The sequence below is a fragment of the Triturus cristatus genome, chromosome 1_2 (assembly GCF_964204655.1).
Source record: "Triturus cristatus chromosome 1_2, aTriCri1.1, whole genome shotgun sequence".
In the NCBI taxonomy this organism is placed as follows: Eukaryota; Metazoa; Chordata; class Amphibia; order Caudata; family Salamandridae; genus Triturus; species Triturus cristatus.
Window position 1 is genome coordinate 268,176,448 of NC_140580.1, and position 21,795 is coordinate 268,198,242.

At 49.0% G+C, this 21,795-nt stretch overlaps 1 long non-coding RNA gene across 1 annotated transcript in view; it reads right to left on the minus strand.

The window, feature by feature from the left end:
* Window positions 1-573: 573 nt before the first annotated feature.
* Window positions 574-21,795, minus strand: part of LOC146867145 (uncharacterized) — a 1,035,764-nt gene continuing 1,014,542 nt past the window's right edge. Inside the window, exon 7 of the long non-coding RNA XR_014961085.1 lies at window positions 574-971. This is a non-coding gene — a long non-coding RNA (uncharacterized LOC146867145). The remainder of the gene's footprint in view (window positions 972-21,795) is intronic.

A 21,795-nucleotide genomic window follows, 5' to 3' on the forward strand; every position in this document is an offset into this window, starting at 1 on the left:
CTACTTTACCTAGTATGGGATCATTTTTAACTATGTGCCAGTGCTTATTTAGAATGCTCCATAGTTTAGCTTGTTGCTTGCTAAATGTTGTTATGAACCTGCATTGATTTGTTGCTTCTTTTACTGGTCCTATTTCTTTGTCAAATAGTATTTCATCTCTTTTACTTTTAGAAACTCTATTTTGTTGCTGTGTCTATCCACTTGTTTGGATACCCCCTGGCTCTAAATCTTCTTTGAGAATAGTCCACATCTTTAGGAATGGTCAAAATAAAGAATGCTGTTTAAGCCAAGGAGAGTGCCGTGTACTTGTTCATTTGTTGGATAATATTTTGCGAGAATTGGCACCAGCTGGACTGCGCTCCCATGTTGTTGATTCATATATATATATATATATATATATATATATATATATATATATATATATAGAAACACACCTGGTCCTTAGTAGACTTACAGCTTGCTTTTTCGCCGACCCAGTCACCAAGGAATCACGAACCACGGATTTAAAGCAGCAATAAGTTTATTTAAGCTGTTGAATCCTTTGAAGACGCGTTTCGGGCGTCACTCGCCCTTGATCACATCAACGAAAAGAGGTAAACTTGCCATTTTTAAATTGTGATGCTACACCCATGTGACCACACATCGTGAATAAACATAAACAAAATACTTTGCACATTTGGATGTCAGGTATATATCTAAAAGGATATCATGGTCTTTTTGCAATGTTAATATTGTTTTACATTTCAAAAACATGTCCCTTAATTCAATACTATTGCTGTATTGAATTAACCTCTTATTCTAATTGAGGTGAAAACCAAAATAGATGCATTTAAAATGTAATATGCAAAACAAAGTCCTTAAGAGATCATATTGGATTTCCTCAAATGGCCGGAAACATCAGATCCTGAGATAAATCTCATGGTGTGCAGTAGTGAGGATGGTACATTGCAATCATGCAAAATTAATTTCATCTGAAAAAATGAAAATATAAAATATATAAATATATTTAAAAATATTAAAATATTATACAATAATATTATTAATAATATTTGTGTGCAAAATCGCCATCCTTTCAATCTGCAACTCTTAGATAAGGAACCTGAAATGCTAATAATACTGCATAAATGCCAGTAAATGACCATCATATGATAGCCATGCCAATTACTGTACTTCTAGACCCAAAGTGCGGGCAAAACTTGCTTTTCTAATTAACAGGCCATTTCCTCAGTATAAAACACCTAAAATGTAACTATAATGTGCAAAGTATAGTAAAAGTGTAACTGTGTAACTCACAGTAGTGTGATACCCATGGTACATGTATCCCTAAAAACATTTCAGCCACAAATAACAATAAAATATATTTCAATTAATTTATATTTCACTTGGCAAATATGTATGTGGCAATAGTAAATATACATGTATCATATCTAAAAATATATATATAGACATAAGGATAAGATACATAAAAAGAACCGGACTTAAAACAGATTTGAAAGATCTAATTTAATGATGCTAGTCTATAAGAAGTTATGCAAATCCTCAGTATTATTAAGGCCAGATGGGAACTTGGTATCGAGCTCAAGAATTAATTTAGATTCCAACTGTCTCAGGGCTTTCTCTCGATCTCCACCTCGGCGAAGTTTTGGAATGGCTGCTGCCACAAAATAAGTTAAACAACTAAGGTCATTGTTGTGAGTAGATTTAAAATGGCGTGCCACCGGGTATGAGGAGTCGTTGTTAACAATAGCGCGTAAATGTTGCAATATCCTGACATGCACCTGCAACTTAGTACTGCCAACGTACTTCAGTCCACAAGTGCACGTCAGGACATATACAGCAAACTCTGTTTTGCAGGTAAGGTTGCCCTTAATGGCTATTTTGTCAGGGCTGAAAGGCGAGAGATAGTGTGTGGTATTAATACCAAATTTACACGCCCTGCAAGTGGTACATTTGGTAAAGCCATTTTTGGGCTGTAGCCACATTTTGGCATTAGTTAATTCCGGACATGCCTTACCTATTTGTGTGCGCATGGAGATTCCCTTTCTGTATGTGACAGTTGGCTGGGATGGTAATCTGGTCGATAAAACCCCATCTGTTAAGATAATCGGCCAATGACGTTTGACTATGGCACGGATTTTCCTCTCTTGTTTATTATAAGCTGTAATCAACCTCACAGCAGATTTATCATCAGGTACAATGTCCACTTTGTTGGTGAGAAGGGATGCCCTAGATCTTTCCCTTGTTTTAATTAGAGCAGTTTTTAAAATTTTCTCATTGTATCCTCTTTCTTTAAATCTGCTGTATGCTTCCTCAGTGCATCTATTGAGATCCTCATGATTGTTACAGATCCTCTTGAGACGCAAAAATTCACCATATGGGATATTGTCCACCATATGCTTGGGATGTGAGCTGCTGGCATGCAAAATTAAATTGCCAGCTGTTTCTTTTCTGTGCAGTGTCGTACCTACAGATCCATCCCTTTTGTACACCTTAACATCCAAAAAGTCAATACTATTTCTACTCATATTGGATGTAAATTTAAGATTGACCATATTGACATTCATTTCCTCAATGAATTGCAATGCTTCAGTTTCACTACCTTTCCAAACTAAAAAACATCATCAATGTACCGCATCCAGTACAAAACATTCTCCTTAAAAATATTGGCATGGGTAATCTTGAGGACCTGCTCCTCCCACCAGCCAACACGCATACATGCATAGCTGGGGGAGAAGCAAGCCCCCATCGCCACGCCTCTTTTCTGTAGGTACACATCATTGCCAAATATGAAATAATTGTTGTGTAAACACCATGAAATTAGGCTCACAAGCATCTTATTATGCTGATAAAATTCAATAGGTCTTAGCCCCAGAAAATGTTCTATTGCTGCTAAACCTGTAGAGTGTTCGATACTAGTATACAAGGATTCTATATCCAATGTTATAAAGAGTACATCCTCTGACCACGTAATGTTTTCTATCTTTGATAAGAAATCCCCAGTATCTTTGATGTAGCTTGGTAGTGTTTTAACAAATTATTGTAAGAAAAAATCAACATATTGGGTCACATTTTCCCCCATGCTGTTGATAGCCGATATAATTGGTCTACCGGGAACTGGAGTAGTCTTTTTGTGTACTTTTGGGATGAAATAGAGTTTGGCCATTGTTGAATGTTCTATGTGCAGAAACTTGAATTCCTCCATAGAAATGACCCCTTCTCTTTTCCAAGCCATAAGTTCCTTTTTGAGAGTTTGTTTGGCCACATTGTACTTGTTAAAAGAGGTTTTCTCATAACACTCTACATCTTGTAAGTGCCTTGTGGCTTCTAATATATAATCTTTCTGGGGCCAAATAACCATATTGCCGCCTTTGTCCGATTTAGTGACTATGATTTCATGCATGCTTCCCAATTTTTTAATCAACTTGGCATATTCTTTTTCTTGTTCACTTTTGTACCGCTTTTTATGTTTTGTACGGTAATGAAGTTTCTTTAAGTCTTCAATTACAACTTCATGATAAATGTCAATAGCATCCTTAGGCATAATAGGTATGAACTTTGATTTGGCTTTGAATGGATTGATGCCGGCTCCCAATTGTGATATGTGTTCTAGGCGTAGACCATCCTGCGTGGAGCTCAGCTCACCATCCAAATCAATCCCTGGTAATGTCTCTCTATTGAGGTGTTGCATATCTCGTAATAACATAGCATCGGAAGCATTTAATTCACTGTTACATGTGGTAAACTTCATTTGACATGTGTCTTGGTTGGCCTGTATTTCCTTCATTCCATCTTTGATGGCAAAGAACTTTTTGAGTTTTAATTTTCTAATAAAACAAAATACATCCACTCTAGTCTGGGAATAATTAAAATCGCTTACCGGACAAAAAGAAAGCCCCAAGCTCAAAAGTTGTTCCTCTGCTTGAGATAAAATTAATGGTGACAGGTTGATGATAGTATTATTGTTCGCTTTCACTTTCTGCGCCAATATGATTTTCTTGTTGGCGCTTTTCCTCTTTTTGCGCCGCTCTCTTCGTCGAATATTTTTACGTTTTCTTGCCTCTTGTTGGTTTGATTCCGAGGCCTTAGCGTTTGGCGTCTGTCGAAAGCTAAAAAATCAACCTCTTCTCCTAAGTTTAGGATCTTTGTTTGTCCTGATATTCCCAGACTGGACGTACTTTCATAATCAGATGAAACTTCACTTGTGAGGGAATCACTGTCAGTTGCCACATTTGTAGTGTGACTAATTCCTGCCGCCTCAGGCTTCTTCACATTTTGAGTGCTTTTTTCAAAAATCGCTTTTCTCGCGTTTTCATACTTGCGCGCGAAAGTGAAAATGCGACCTTCCTCATAATCACATTTGTCTCGTAGAAATTTCTGTGCCTTGCGATTTTTGATTTTTTCCTCTTGTTTGTTCACCCTCTCCTCAATATCACGCTTAGTTTTAGTAATAAACTCACTTGGTTCTAATTTGGCCAGCTGCTCTGAGATAGTTGCTATTTCTTCCATAATAGCATGTCGATCTATTTCAGCATACTTAACCAAATATATTCCAAAAAAGCAGTCCTCAGCGGGGGGCGCGCAGATCAGCTGGTGCTCAAGGCGAGAAAAGACCAATCTCGCAAAATATTTCTCAACAATACAAAAAATGCGTGGCACTCTCCTTGGGTTATTTAGCTTTTTTATTCATTCCATCACTCTCCTCCTCCTATGCGTTTCGACCATCACGGTATTGATCACGGTAGTAAATATATATATATATATTGGGCCATTTGGGGCAGCTCCCCCCAGAATTCCTTTTTGAAGGGACTCTACAGCATTGAGACAACAATATGTCAGAATGCGACCCTTATGACTCAAATTAGGGGGTCATTAGGATGGCGTACGGACTGGAGTCCGTCTGCCATCCTGGTATAAACCGGGACCATCCGCCATGCATGCGGCGGTCTCGCACACCCTATCAGTATCCGACCGCCACCATGGCGGTCGGATCTTGATTTTTAACATTGCGGCAGGTGATGCTGACAGCAGCACCAGCCGTGATGTCAAAATGCCATGTTGTGCATTTCACATCCCTATGTCGCAGGCATCACAAGGTGCCTGATACGTAGTGCTGTGAAATGTAGGGGGTACCATGGGTACCACCCAAGTGCACCCTCACCTCCCCCCAACTCAAGGGGGTCCGCAAAGGGCCTCCGTCACTAATCCCCACCAGCCTTTCCATCGCCACCATGGAAAGGCCTGCAATACCAAGCATCCTAATTTGGTGGACGGTACCTGCTAGGCACCGCCACCATTTAGAGCTATGGGATCCGTCCGCAAGGCAATCTGTAAGATTGCTTTTGGCGGACTCGTGGCAGACAGTCTTTGCGTCCGCCACGGTTCGAGCGAGATTGCCTCCGCCATCGTAATGTGGTGGGGGAAAATCGCAGAACGAATGTGGAAGCACCGCCACTGCATGGCTGGCGGTGACGGGCCTTCCTCAATCGTAATCGGCCCCTAAGTGTGGTCCTTATGAACCCAGAAATTTATATTTTGTTGAATTCCTTGATCATTCAATTCAACTATCAGTGAATAAAACACTTGCAACGCATCTGCAACCATTAGCAGTTCGCCTCAAACGATACTCCAAAAGACAGAAACAAGCTCAGACATCTCCATCTGCATCAGGGCTGGTGAGAAAAGCCTCTCCACAAGAGGTAACCCGCAAGCCACAGAGTTGGCCTCACACCAAGGTTCTGGCAAAGCTCTATCAAGAATGGTTGGGAGATCACATGATCCCTCTAAACCTGCTTAGCAGAAATAAATTTCTGTGGCTAATTATTCCGACACAGATTCTACCTATTCCTTCCAATCTAATAATCCTCAGCCCAAAAAAAAATGAAACACAAGAGGTCTAGAGACCCACTAACCTCTGATGCCAGGCCGACCCTCAGCTCCCAACAAGTTGGGGTTTGATCCAGAGAATATAGTGCTCCCTAGATCATCAGAGTGGACTCCTGCTCCAGCAGTGGCAGAATATATGCAACAGATTACGAAGAATCTTCAACAACGATGTCAGAAACAGACTAAGGGCTCTGAGGCGAGGCCCATAGCAGACGGCCTACTTCTTGTAACGCCCTGAACGTCTCAGGATCGTTTAACAGACACGACAATGAGGACGCAACCACTAGTGAAGGGTTAGTTGTTTTAATGAAGGCAAATATAATACAAAGAATAAACAAGTTATAGTCACTGGAATCCTCCAGGCTAAGTACGTTACCAGCCCACAGCACGGATGGTCCTAACCGTCCTCTGCATATACGCCGGTCCCGGCGTATGCCAACAGAGGGCAGAAATGAAATGGCCGACAATGCCAATCGGTAGGCTGTGAGGGGCACGAAGAGTGTTGGGGAGAATCGAGGAGTCAGGGAAACACCCAGCCGGGGTCTCTACCTGAAGGGAGCAGCCGCTCAACCTCTTCCTCAGACTGCACCGGGACGCGGAGTCACCTCCTGGTGATGCGTCACCGATACCCCAATCACAAGCAAGAAGACTGAACCGAGAGCAGCCGCTCGATCGATCCTGTGGACTTCCGAGTCTGTAACGCGGCAAACACCTCCTGGTGTGCGTTACAGCTGGCAGTCCCTGTGTCTCTGGTCGGGCTGGGAGTTACGACTCCAACCAGCAAAAGCGCCACTGCGCTTGGACTCAGCCGAGTCAAAAAGCGAAGCTCAATGGTTGACCGGTAGAGCTTCCGGGTCCTTCACAGGTGACGATGGGGCAAGACACGGCCCAGGGAGTAACGACTCGACCTACCTCCGTTCTTGCCTTACTGGAGCACCACTCCGGAACACTGCTCTTCACGAAGCAGGTACGTCGGTGTGAACACAATATCCGACAGCGTTGTACCTCCCGGTTCCTCCCTTTATAGGGCGTGTTTTCCTTGAGTTATGTAACAGCTCTCCTGTTTACATAAGGGCGTGTTTCCCTTGAGTTATGTAACAGCTCTCCTGTTTACATAAGGGCGTGTTTCCCTTGAGTTATGTAACAGCTCTCCTGTTTACATAAGGGCGTGTTTCCCTTGAGTTATGTAACAGCTCTCCTGTTTACATAAGGGCGTGTTTCCCTTGAGTTATGTAACAGCTCTCCTGTTTACATAAGGGCGTGTTTTCCTTGAGTTATGTAACAGCTCTCCTGTTTACATAAGGGCGTGTTTCCCTTGTATGACAGGAATTCTTGACAGTACATCCTCCCTCTCAGCGGCTCCCCACGGGTCCAGCGCTGGCAGGAAAACGCCGATGGAACAAGGAGACCAAGCGCGGAGCATGAACCCCTTCAGCCGGTTCCCATGAATGCTCCTCCGGGCCATAGCCTTTCCACACAACCAGGTACCACAGCTTCCCCCTGCGCCATTTGGACGCCCGTATGCCCGACACTTCATACTCCACCTCCGACTCCATGCATACCGGCCGAGGTGTCCCAGACGGCTTGGAGGGTGCTGGTTTGAGCAATGATACATGAAAGACAGGGTGTATCCGCAATGACTGGGGCAAGCACACCTTCACGTTCACGGGACCCATACACTTGGTAATTCGATAGGGGCCCATGTACTTGGGATGGAACACACTGTTCTTTCGAAACCTCATGTTTCTTGTGGATATCCAGACGTAGTCTCCAGTGCGGTACAGTGGCCCGGGCCTTCTCTTCCTATCTGCCGCAGCCTTGTATCTTCTCTTGGCCTCTATTAGGACAGCCCTTGAGCGCATCAATGTGTCTTTTATGTGTGCCACCCTGTCCGCTGTGGCGGGAATCCTGTCCTCTCTGAACGGATGTAGAAATGGCAAGAACCTGGGATGTTGGCCATAGTTGCTATAGAACGGAGATGACTGTGTGGAGCTGTGAGTGGCGTTGTTATAGGCTATCTCTGCAACCCATAGCAAGTCGACCCATTCTTCCCTGCCCTGGTCCACAAAACATCGCAGATACTGTTTGAGCGTTTGGTTCAGGCGCTCGGTTTGGCTGTCCGTTTGAGGGTGGTAGCTGGTGGACAGGGCGGTCTTAACATGCAGCGCAGTGCACCAAGTCTTCCAGAATTGCGCAGTAAACTGCGACCCCCGGTCCGACACGATCACCCCAGGTAATCCATGCAGTCGTACCACATTCTTTAGGAGTAGTGACGCCAATTCCCCGGCCGTAGGGACTCTCTTGCAGGGGATGAAGTGCCCCATTTTCGTCAAGTAATCCACCACCACCAGTATTGCCGTCATCCCCTGGTCTACCGGTAGGCCCACCACGAAGTCCAGTGATATGCTATCCCATGGTCTATCCGGGGTTGGAAGTGGATGTAAGAGCCCTTGGGTTCGGCCATGGTCGGCCTTCATGGTAGCACACGTAGGACACTCCTGTCCCCACCTCCTGACATCCACTCTCATGGTTGGCCACCAGAAATGCCGTCCCATGCTAGCCACCGTTTTTTCAAAGCCCAAATGACCTGCGCATGGAGAGTCATGGCACCAGATGAATGCTTGTTTCCTTAGCCTAGGCGTGGGTATCAATAGGCTCCTGCCCTTCAGGGGTATCCCGTCCTTCAGCTGCCATTCTCTGTGACTGAGGAGCCACCTCCGCCATGCGAATGACTTGACCCTTCTCTTTATTCCCCTCAGGAAAGTATCCGGTTGGATAACCCCCAATACCATCCTCGGGGAAATGATGGAACGCTCGGTCGCAGGCAATGGTTCCTTAACTGCAGATTGACGGGACAGGGCGTCCGCCTTTCGGTTTTCCGTCCCCGGCCGATATGTGATGCGGAAGTTGAACCCCGCAAAGAAGATCATCCACCGCAGCTGCCTGGGAGAAAGGTGTCTAGTGGCAGTCATGAACTGTAGGTTCCGATGGTCCGTGTACACCGATACCACATGTCTTGCCCCCATCAACCAATGCCTCCATTCGGTGAAGGCGTCCTTGATTGCGAGAAGCTCCTTCTCCGCAATATGGTAGTTGCGTTCGGCGTCGTTGAGTTTGCGGGACATGTACGCAACGGGATGAAGCACCCCTGTGTCGTGGTTGCGTTGGGACAAGATAGCCCCCAGCGCCACATCCGACGCGTCCGCTTCCACCACGTAGGGGAGATCCGGATCGGGGTGAGCCAACACCGGCGCCTTACCAAAGGCGCTTTTCAGGGCCTCAAAGGCTTTGTTCGCTTCAGGGGACCAGACAAACTCCTTGGACTTCCTCAGTAGCTGTGTGATTGGGGCCACCACTCCTGAAAATCCATCTATGAACCGCCTGTAAAAGTTGGCGAAGCCAATGAAACTTTGGACGTCCTTCACGCTTTGGGGCACCGGCCATTCTTTCACCGCCTTGATCTTTCGTTCTGCCATCTCCTGTCCCTCTGGACTCAGCATCACTCCGAGGAATTCCACGGATGTGACGTGGAAGTCACACTTGCTGAGTTTACAAAACAGCATGTTTTCCCTCAGCTTTTGGAGCACAGCTTTGACGTGGTGTACGTGCTCCTCCACACTGGACGAATAGATGAGGATGTCGTCGATATATACGACCACGTAGATATCCAACTCCTCTCTGAATACCTCATTCAAAAAGTACTGAAAGGCTGCCGGGGCGTTGCACAGACCGAACGGCATGACGAGGTATTCAAAAAGGCCGAACCTGGTCTTAAAGGCGGTCTTCCACTCGTCTCCGTCCCTCATGCGCACCAGATGGTATGCCCCTTTCAAATCCAACTTGGTGTAGATACGAGCTTTCTTGACCTGTTCCAGAAGTACACTGATGAGAGGCAAGGGGTACCGATTTTTTATGGTTATCGCATTCAATGCCCTAAAGTCCACACAGGCTCTCAGCTCCCCATTAGCCTTCGGGATGAAGAAGAGTGGCGAGGCGGCCGGAGACTTGGACGGGCGGATGAATCCTAGCTTGAGGAGTTTATCCAGGTACCCCCGGAGATGCACGTTTTCAGGCTCCGTCAGGGCATACAGCCTGCCGCTGGGAACGCTGGCCCCTGGCACCAGGTCGATCTGGCAGTCAAACTGTCTATGTGGTGGTAGCACTTCCGCCTTCACCTCATCAAATACATCCTCAAAACTGTGATAAGCCTGGGGGAGAGCCACATCTTTTTCTGCCGCTGTAGCCACCGTCTGACTCCCGCTCTCATCTGCGTCAAGGGATTCCGTTCTTATTCCACAATGCAGGATGCAATACGGTGACGTCATTTCGATGCGATGTGTTGGCCAATCCACAAAGGGGTTGTGTTTCTGTAGCCACGGCAATCCCAATATGACGCCATATTGGGGCGCTCGGATGATGTTAAAATCGATTTGTTCCAAATGGTTCCACCCATATCTCATCGGAAGGACCCCCGTGTGCTGCCCGATGGGCCCCATCACCAATCGCCTTCCGTCTACAGCATAGACGTCTTCGGGTACAGCTTTGGGAAGAAGCACTAGCCCTAGCCTGCATGCCTCGTTGTGGTCCATAAACATGCCAGTGGCCCCTGAATCCACCATGGCCACAACGGGTATCCACTGGTCATGCACTCCCACGTGCACCGTGATAAACAGGTGTCGTTGTCCCTTAGTGACCGAGTTGGAAAGTGAAGGGATGGATGAGTGACTCCGAGATGCCCCTTCTCTGGTCTTGGAGTCCTCTAGTTTTCCGCCGGTATGTCCACCACGGCTGTTACCGACCGGTTGGCCCGATAACGTGACGTCTTCGGTTTGGCAGGGCATTCACGTACGTAGTGGCCTTTTTTGCCACAATATAGGCACAATCCTTGTTTACGGCGTGACTCTTTCTCCGTGGCTGTGAGGCTCGCTCGTATTGCGCCGATGTCCATGGGTTCTCCCTTGGATGCGGTGGAAGTTTCAGGACTTCCCACCGTCACATAGGATGGAAGGGATTTTCCTTTTCTCCCATGATCCCCCTTTCTTTCACTTAGCCTATGTTCCAGCCGTAATACCAGGTTGATAAGGCCCTCACATGTCTTGGGTTGAGGGTCAATATGAGCCACGGCGTCCTTGAGCTCATCGCACAGCCCTTGATGGAAGAGCGCCGTCTGTTTAGCAACAGGCCACTTGGTTTCCGCAACCAGCCTTCGGAACGCGTTGAGATACTGCACCAGGTCGTTGGATCCCTGTCTCAACTCAAGCATTTCACGGTCCGCCGTGTACGAGTCAGCCCTTCTGTCGAATACCTTCAGGAATTCCTCGCGAAAAGCACCCCAATCACATAAGAGGGGGTCGTCCCTGCTCACCAGAGGTACGGCCCATTGTGCCGCGTTTCCAGCCAAATAGGATATAAGGAAAGCCACACGAGCCTGACTCGTGGGGAACGCCTTTGGTTTGCACGATAAATGTAGCGCCACTTGTGTGAGGAATACCTGCACTGTGTTAGGATCCCCATTGTACCTCTCTGGTGTCGCCAAGGGGATGGCTACCGGCATTTCCACTACTACCGCAGGGGTCTGATTCGTGAGGGAGGTGCTGGGCGTGAGCGGGTCCAATTGGATAGCATCCAGTCTGGCTTTTACATCGGCTGTTTCTTGCCTAGAGGCAGCCACTTCAACTTGCATGGCCGCTAAAGCAGCCAGCACATCATCAAGTGTTGCCATGTCTGTTATCGACCGGGAGACAGTTAGTGTTATTAAGGTCGGATATTTTGTAACGCCCTGAACGTCTCAGGATCGTTTAACAGACACGACAATGAGGACGCAACCACTAGTGAAGGGTTAGTTGTTTTAATGAAGGCAAATATAATACAAAGAATAAACAAGTTATAGTCACTGGAATCCTCCAGGCTAAGTACGTTACCAGCCCACAGCACGGATGGTCCTAACCGTCCTCTGCATATACGCCGGTCCCGGCGTATGCCAACAGAGGGCAGAAATGAAATGGCCGACAATGCCAATCGGTAGGCTGTGAGGGGCACGAAGAGTGTTGGGGAGAATCGAGGAGTCAGGGAAACACCCAGCCGGGGTCTCTACCTGAAGGGAGCAGCCGCTCAACCTCTTCCTCAGACTGCACCGGGACGCGGAGTCACCTCCTGGTGATGCGTCACCGATACCCCAATCACAAGCAAGAAGACTGAACCGAGAGCAGCCGCTCGATCGATCCTGTGGACTTCCGAGTCTGTAACGCGGCAAACACCTCCTGGTGTGCGTTACAGCTGGCAGTCCCTGTGTCTCTGGTCGGGCTGGGAGTTACGACTCCAACCAGCAAAAGCGCCACTGCGCTTGGACTCAGCCGAGTCAAAAAGCGAAGCTCAATGGTTGACCGGTAGAGCTTCCGGGTCCTTCACAGGTGACGATGGGGCAAGACACGGCCCAGGGAGTAACGACTCGACCTACCTCCGTTCTTGCCTTACTGGAGCACCACTCCGGAACACTGCTCTTCACGAAGCAGGTACGTCGGTGTGAACACAATATCCGACAGCGTTGTACCTCCCGGTTCCTCCCTTTATAGGGCGTGTTTTCCTTGAGTTATGTAACAGCTCTCCTGTTTACATAAGGGCGTGTTTCCCTTGAGTTATGTAACAGCTCTCCTGTTTACATAAGGGCGTGTTTCCCTTGAGTTATGTAACAGCTCTCCTGTTTACATAAGGGCGTGTTTCCCTTGAGTTATGTAACAGCTCTCCTGTTTACATAAGGGCGTGTTTCCCTTGAGTTATGTAACAGCTCTCCTGTTTACATAAGGGCGTGTTTTCCTTGAGTTATGTAACAGCTCTCCTGTTTACATAAGGGCATGTTTCCCTTGTATGACAGGAATTCTTGACAGTACATCCTCCCTCTCAGCGGCTCCCCACGGGTCCAGCGCTGGCAGGAAAACGCCGATGGAACAAGGAGACCAAGCGCGGAGCATGAACCCCTTCAGCCGGTTCCCATGAATGCTCCTCCGGGCCATAGCCTTTCCACACAACCAGGTACCACAGCTTCCCCCTGCGCCATTTGGACGCCCGTATGCCCGACACTTCATACTCCACCTCCGACTCCATGCATACCGGCCGAGGTGTCCCAGACGGCTTGGAGGGTGCTGGTTTGAGCAATGATACATGAAAGACAGGGTGTATCCGCAATGACTGGGGCAAGCACACCTTCACGTTCACGGGACCCATACACTTGGTAATTCGATAGGGGCCCATGTACTTGGGATGGAACACACTGTTCTTTCGAAACCTCATGTTTCTTGTGGATATCCAGACGTAGTCTCCAGTGCGGTACAGTGGCCCGGGCCTTCTCTTCCTATCTGCCGCAGCCTTGTATCTTCTCTTGGCCTCTATTAGGACAGCCCTTGAGCGCATCAATGTGTCTTTTATGTGTGCCACCCTGTCCGCTGTGGCGGGAATCCTGTCCTCTCTGAACGGATGTAGAAATGGCAAGAACCTGGGATGTTGGCCATAGTTGCTATAGAACGGAGATGACTGTGTGGAGCTGTGAGTGGCGTTGTTATAGGCTATCTCTGCAACCCATAGCAAGTCGACCCATTCTTCCCTGCCCTGGTCCACAAAACATCGCAGATACTGTTTGAGCGTTTGGTTCAGGCGCTCGGTTTGGCTGTCCGTTTGAGGGTGGTAGCTGGTGGACAGGGCGGTCTTAACATGCAGCGCAGTGCACCAAGTCTTCCAGAATTGCGCAGTAAACTGCGACCCCCGGTCCGACACGATCACCCCAGGTAATCCATGCAGTCGTACCACATTCTTTAGGAGTAGTGACGCCAATTCCCCGGCCGTAGGGACTCTCTTGCAGGGGATGAAGTGCCCCATTTTCGTCAAGTAATCCACCACCACCAGTATTGCCGTCATCCCCTGGTCTACCGGTAGGCCCACCACGAAGTCCAGTGATATGCTATCCCATGGTCTATCCGGGGTTGGAAGTGGATGTAAGAGCCCTTGGGTTCGGCCATGGTCGGCCTTCATGGTAGCACACGTAGGACACTCCTGTCCCCACCTCCTGACATCCACTCTCATGGTTGGCCACCAGAAATGCCGTCCCATGCTAGCCACCGTTTTTTCAAAGCCCAAATGACCTGCGCATGGAGAGTCATGGCACCAGATGAATGCTTGTTTCCTTAGCCTAGGCGTGGGTATCAATAGGCTCCTGCCCTTCAGGGGTATCCCGTCCTTCAGCTGCCATTCTCTGTGACTGAGGAGCCACCTCCGCCATGCGAATGACCTGATCCCTCTCTTTATTCCCCTCAGGAAAGTATCCGGTTGGATAACCCCCAATACCATCCTCGGGGAAATGATGGAACGCTCGGTCGCAGGCAATGGTTCCTTAACTGCAGATTGACGGGACAGGGCGTCCGCCTTTCGGTTTTCCGTCCCCGGCCGATATGTGATGCGGAAGTTGAACCCCGCAAAGAAGATCATCCACCGCAGCTGCCTGGGAGAAAGGTGTCTAGTGGCAGTCATGAACTGTAGGTTCCGATGGTCCGTGTACACCGATACCACATGTCTTGCCCCCATCAACCAATGCCTCCATTCGGTGAAGGCGTCCTTGATTGCGAGAAGCTCCTTCTCCGCAATATGGTAGTTGCGTTCGGCGTCGTTGAGTTTGCGGGACATGTACGCAACGGGATGAAGCACCCCTGTGTCGTGGTTGCGTTGGGACAAGATAGCCCCCAGCGCCACATCCGACGCGTCCGCTTCCACCACGTAGGGGAGATCCGGATCGGGGTGAGCCAACACCGGCGCCTTACCAAAGGCGCTTTTCAGGGCCTCAAAGGCTTTGTTCGCTTCAGGGGACCAGACAAACTCCTTGGACTTCCTCAGTAGCTGTGTGATTGGGGCCACCACTCCTGAAAATCCATCTATGAACCGCCTGTAAAAGTTGGCGAAGCCAATGAAACTTTGGACGTCCTTCACGCTTTGGGGCACCGGCCATTCTTTCACCGCCTTGATCTTTCGTTCTGCCATCTCCTGTCCCTCTGGACTCAGCATCACTCCGAGGAATTCCACGGATGTGACGTTGAAGTCACACTTGCTGAGTTTACAAAACAGCATGTTTTCCCTCAGCTTTTGGAGCACAGCTTTGACGTGGTGTACGTGCTCCTCCACACTGGACGAATAGATGAGGATGTCGTCGATATATACGACCACGTAGATATCCAACTCCTCTCTGAATACCTCATTCAAAAAGTACTGAAAGGCTGCCGGGGCGTTGCACAGACCGAACGGCATGACGAGGTACTCAAAAAGGCCGAACCTGGTCTTAAAGGCGGTCTTCCACTCGTCTCCGTCCCTCATGCGCACCAGATGGTTTGCCCCTTTCAAATCCAACTTGGTGTAGATACGAGCTTTCTTGACCTGTTCCAGAAGTACACTGATGAGAGGCAAGGGGTACCGATTTTTTATGGTTATCGCATTCAATGCCCTAAAGTCCACACAGGCTCTCAGCTCCCCATTAGCCTTCGGGATGAAGAAGAGTGGCGAGGCGGCCGGAGACTTGGACGGGCGGATGAATCCTAGCTTGAGGAGTTTATCCAGGTACCCCCGGAGATGCACGTTTTCAGGCTCCGTCAGGGCATACAGCCTGCCGCTGGGAACGCTGGCCCCTGGCACCAGGTCGATCTGGCAGTCAAACTGTCTATGTGGTGGTAGCACTTCCGCCTTCACCTCATCAAATACATCCTCAAAACTGTGATAAGCCTGGGGGAGAGCCACATCTTTTTCTGCCGCTGTAGCCACCGTCTGACTCCCGCTCTCATCTGCGTCAAGGGATTCCGTTCTTATTCCACAATGCAGGATGCAATACGGTGACGTCATTTCGATGCGATGTGTTGGCCAATCCACAAAGGGGTTGTGTTTCTGTAGCCACGGCAATCCCAATATGACGCCATATTGGGGCGCTCGGATGATGTTAAAATCGATTTGTTCCAAATGGTTCCACCCATATCTCATCGGAAGGACCCCCGTGTGCTGCCCGATGGGCCCCATCACCAATCGCCTTCCGTCTACAGCATAGACGTCTTCGGGTACAGCTTTGGGAAGAAGCACTAGCCCTAGCCTGCATGCCTCGTTGTGGTCCATAAACATGCCAGTGGCCCCTGAATCCACCATGGCCACAACGGGTATCCACTGGTCATGCACTCCCACGTGCACCGTGATAAACAGGTGTCGTTGTCCCTTAGTGACCGAGTTGGAAAGTGAAGGGATGGATGAGTGACTCCGAGATGCCCCTTCTCTGGTCTTGGAGTCCTCTAGTTTTCCGCCGGTATGTCCACCACGGCTGTTACCGACCGGTTGGCCCGATAACGTGACGTCTTCGGTTTGGCAGGGCATTCACGTACGTAGTGGCCTTTTTTGCCACAATATAGGCACAATCCTTGTTTACGGCGTGACTCTTTCTCCGTGGCTGTGAGGCTCGCTCGTATTGCGCCGATGTCCATGGGTTCTCCCTTGGATGCGGTGGAAGTTTCAGGACTTCCCACCGTCACATAGGATGGAAGGGATTTTCCTTTTCTCCCATGATCCCCCTTTCTTTCACTTAGCCTATGTTCCAGCCGTAATACCAGGTTGATAAGGCCCTCACATGTCTTGGGTTGAGGGTCAATATGAGCCACGGCGTCCTTGAGCTCATCGCACAGCCCTTGATGGAAGAGCGCCGTCTGTTTAGCAACAGGCCACTTGGTTTCCGCAACCAGCCTTCGGAACGCGTTGAGATACTGCACCAGGTCGTTGGATCCCTGTCTCAACTCAAGCATTTCACGGTCCGCCGTGTACGAGTCAGCCCTTCTGTCGAATACCTTCAGGAATTCCTCGCGAAAAGCACCCCAATCACATAAGAGGGGGTCGTCCCTGCTCACCAGAGGTACGGCCCATTGTGCCGCGTTTCCAGCCAAATAGGATATAAGGAAAGCCACACGAGCCTGACTCGTGGGGAACGCCTTTGGTTTGCACGATAAATGTAGCGCCACTTGTGTGAGGAATACCTGCACTGTGTTAGGATCCCCATTGTACCTCTCTGGTGTCGCCAAGGGGATGGCTACCGGCATTTCCACTACTACCGCAGGGGTCTGATTCGTGAGGGAGGTGCTGGGCGTGAGCGGGTCCAATTGGATAGCATCCAGTCTGGCTTTTACATCGGCTGTTTCTTGCCTAGAGGCAGCCACTTCAACTTGCATGGCCGCTAAAGCAGCCAGCACATCATCAAGTGTTGCCATGTCTGTTATCGACCGGGAGACAGTTAGTGTTATTAAGGTCGGATATTTTGTAACGCCCTGAACGTCTCAGGATCGTTTAACAGACACGACAATGAGGACGCAACCACTAGTGAAGGGTTAGTTGTTTTAATGAAGGCAAATATAATACAAAGAATAAACAAGTTATAGTCACTGGAATCCTCCAGGCTAAGTACGTTACCAGCCCACAGCACGGATGGTCCTAACCGTCCTCTGCATATACGCCGGTCCCGGCGTATGCCAACAGAGGGCAGAAATGAAATGGCCGACAATGCCAATCGGTAGGCTGTGAGGGGCACGAAGAGTGTTGGGGAGAATCGAGGAGTCAGGGAAACACCCAGCCGGGGTCTCTACCTGAAGGGAGCAGCCGCTCAACCTCTTCCTCAGACTGCACCGGGACGCGGAGTCACCTCCTGGTGATGCGTCACCGATACCCCAATCACAAGCAAGAAGACTGAACCGAGAGCAGCCGCTCGATCGATCCTGTGGACTTCCGAGTCTGTAACGCGGCAAACACCTCCTGGTGTGCGTTACAGCTGGCAGTCCCTGTGTCTCTGGTCGGGCTGGGAGTTACGACTCCAACCAGCAAAAGCGCCACTGCGCTTGGACTCAGCCGAGTCAAAAAGCGAAGCTCAATGGTTGACCGGTAGAGCTTCCGGGTCCTTCACAGGTGACGATGGGGCAAGACACGGCCCAGGGAGTAACGACTCGACCTACCTCCGTTCTTGCCTTACTGGAGCACCACTCCGGAACACTGCTCTTCACGAAGCAGGTACGTCGGTGTGAACACAATATCCGACAGCGTTGTACCTCCCGGTTCCTCCCTTTATAGGGCGTGTTTTCCTTGAGTTATGTAACAGCTCTCCTGTTTACATAAGGGCGTGTTTCCCTTGAGTTATGTAACAGCTCTCCTGTTTACATAAGGGCGTGTTTCCCTTGAGTTATGTAACAGCTCTCCTGTTTACATAAGGGCGTGTTTCCCTTGAGTTATGTAACAGCTCTCCTGTTTACATAAGGGCGTGTTTTCCTTGAGTTATGTAACAGCTCTCCTGTTTACATAAGGGCGTGTTTCCCTTGTATGACAGGAATTCTTGACACTTCTCGGTGACAAATTTGTCAAAGTATTGGCAAGCTCATCAATACCTTTATGGTGCTGGATAAAGTGCAAGTCTCCCTCAGAAAAGTATTCCAGACTGTAGGAAGGTGGAATCTGACTAATGGTTGCCCCCAACTTTTTCCTGGTATTTGAGTGTTTTTTGACTAGTCTGGCTCTGGCTGGGATCCTGCTATCCAGGACCCCAGCCTATCTGCTTTCTCCCTAAAACTAATATGAAGTACCCTAGGTACAAACTAATTGGATGCTGAGGATGCCCTGACAGTCCCTTGTAGATGGTACCCTAGGTACCCAGGGCATGGGTCCCTTAGTAGGCCTACCAGGGCTGCAGCACCTATTGTGCCACCCTGGGACAGCCATACAAACTGACACCACCAGACCACTACTGTAGTCTGGGTAAGGTGGTGCTAGCACCCCTTACAGGGATATAGGTACCCTATATCCCACCCCATTACAACACATATACTCTCATAGGTCACCCCTATAGCAGGCCTTGGTAATCCTACAAGGCAGGGTGCTGAGGTATGTGTGAGGGGGGACCCCTACATGAGTAGGACCTCCCTGCAACCTTCGTAAAATCATTGCTGGGTTGCTTGTAGTGTAACCATACCATATACTCTTAACCGCATTATAAGTCCATCGCGATAACGCGATAACTTGAGAATGGCTACACAGAACCATATCGTGTTTGGTGTCAAACATGTGGAATCATACCCCCAGTCCAGCCATGGGCATGAGGGTACGATTCCCCCCTGCTAGAGGGGCGATATGGGAAAAGCTGTAGAATTTGGACACCAATTTAATAGTGCACAAGTAACACAAAATGGCTACTGCCCGCCACCTACACGACCCTGGCTGGCTGTTGCTGGGTAAAACCCCAGCATCGCCAGCTGGACAATAGGGTTCCTGTGGCAGGGAGGTGCTAGCATCTCCCCAGACAGGATAATGTGGATTGGAACAGGGTGGGTGCACCAAATGTCCTTTCAGAGTTGCACGTAGGCAGCTGCAGAGCCCTCATTCTGCATACACCGCTTGGAATCGGTTCAGGGGCATCCTGCCCCTCGCCCAGGCGGGAAACACACAAAGGGGAGAGGGTGTAGCCACCCTTTCCCGCCTCACCTCTCATTGGTGGACACTACTCTGGACACTCCCCTAATCTTGGGGATAAAGGTGAATAACGTGGCCCCAGAGCCTCAGATTAATCTTGAACTTTACAGTCTTGACCTTCGACTTGCTGCTGCCCAGCTGACGGAAGAAATCTCCCTTGGGATAATGGAGTTATCCCCCTGCTTGGTAGGCACCTGAAACACTGCAAGTGACCCAATTGGAACCTCGCTGCTCCTATGGACTTCGACGACTTCCAGCACCCTTGAGGTGGGTTTCCAGCGCATCCCAGAGGCCAGTGAGTGTGCTCAACGAGTTTGGGCACCGTGGACCGCGTGGGTGCCGAGAACCCCAATACCCCAGGACACCGGCCACCTCTTGCATAGCACACGACCCTGACCAGTGGGGAAGTTGTGCTTTGGCCCGTTTTTGAGCCAACCACTCTACAGCAATTGTGCCAAAGACCAGCGCCCTAGCCCACTCCGGTGGCCCGTGGGTCCCCTTTTACGCACTCCAAATTGCCGCCTCCCGCGGTCCCTTGTCTCTCGACTTGTGGGCCCTAGCGGAGGTCTATTTCAACAATCAAGAGTTCCCCTGGTTGCTTCAGGCCTGCTCTACAGTCTCCCCGAAGGAGACCTCTCCCAGACCTCGTGGGTCTGTACTGCAGCAGATTTGTTCATCTTGCGTGGGTTGCGGTTGCCAAGGCTTAGTGCATCCAATCCGGACACTAACACCGCAGCGACCCTCATCCGACGTGGGACAGTCGCCCTCCAGAAGCGGGCCTTCATTGAAGCCTCCCGGAGCCCGTGGCTGCAGATCCAAGCTACACCACTTTCCACCTGAAGCACCCGACATCGAAGGGCTCTTTGCTTTGAGCCTCCTGGTCACTTTGCCGTGACCCAGACTCTGTCCTCTCTGCTTTCAGGTTCTTCTCTACAATCTTCACATCTTTGATCTGCACGGCATCATCGACACTTTTGGCTAGCAGCACTTTTGAACATTTTCCTATAGAAAATCAGCCCGCGACCCGACATCGAAAACAACCTATGCACCCGGCTTCCCTGGGGCAGGTAACAGTGGTACCTCGGTACTCTCGTGATAGTGGGCTCCTCAAAAGCTTAAGTCTAAAGTTTTAACTTTGTACTCCTGCTAGAAGGGACTTTAATCTGTGTAATTTCAACCGCGACATTCTCCATAGGCTATAATCGAGATCCCGATAGCAGCTATTTCCACTGCACGCGCCTCCCGTGGGTCCCCTTCCTCATAACCTGGGGTGGATTCTTAAGGGGCCCTAGGCATTGTCTGTAGAATTGTCGTGGTTCTTATACCACTTTTTTTATATATGGTTTGGTCCCCCCCTGGAGCCCTGTGATTCCTGTGCTATATATTGTGTTTATAAATGCTTGTTTGAATTGTAACTTTGCCAAAGCTTCATAAAGAGACTGTGGCATTCTGTCTAGAATAAATACATATATTTTATATATATACCTGTGTGGGCTACTCTTTCATTTGGTTATTCAAGAGGTTATCTATGGTAAAACAATAAGCTTAGCACTCCTTCAAGACTTAGCCTGAAGGCTGCTCTCCACAGCTACCACTAGGATAGCTTTCTTTAAAGGTTGTCTTAAACCTATCATCAATAAGAGTCGAATTGGACTGGTGCAAGGTGTCCCTATAACTAGGAGACAGCATATGCCAGGCCAACTTCTCACACAGACTAAGCGTTTCGCAAGGGCCTTGCGAAGTCAGACTTTTGACAGGCCAATTGGCCTTGCAAGGTCCCCAACGTGGGGATGGTTTCCGTAGACGATGAGGATGTCATGATGGCTCAGCGGGAGGAGGCTTCTTCCCCTCAAGATAATGCTTTACCAGAAGCAGAATCAACAGAGGGACCTATTGAGGTTCTAACTAACATGCAGCAAACACAAACTGTACCGCTTAGAATTATCCCTTTGACACAGGTGGTTATGGCGGGCATGATACAGTTCTTTTATCACAACTGGTCAGAGCTCATTCATGATCCTTGGGTTCTAGACACCGTGCAAGTTTTTCAATTGGAATTTTACAACACTCACATTCAGAAGGCAATACCTTGACAACTCCTCTTTTCTCAACAAGACACAACTTTTATAGACTCAGATATCCAAGAAGTCCTAAACAAGCAAGTGATTGCACCTTCTTTTCCCCACCCTACAGGTTTTTGCAGTATGAATGTCTAGATAACGAAGAATGGTGTGGGTTACAGGTTATTATTGAACCTCAAACTGTTCAGGTTATTATTGAATATCAGACTGTTCAATCAGTAGATAACATGCTGCCATTTTAAGATGAAGGAATCCATCTTTAATGAGACTCTTACAGGAGAACAACAGGATGGTCCATCTGGACAACAAGGATGCTTACCTGGCC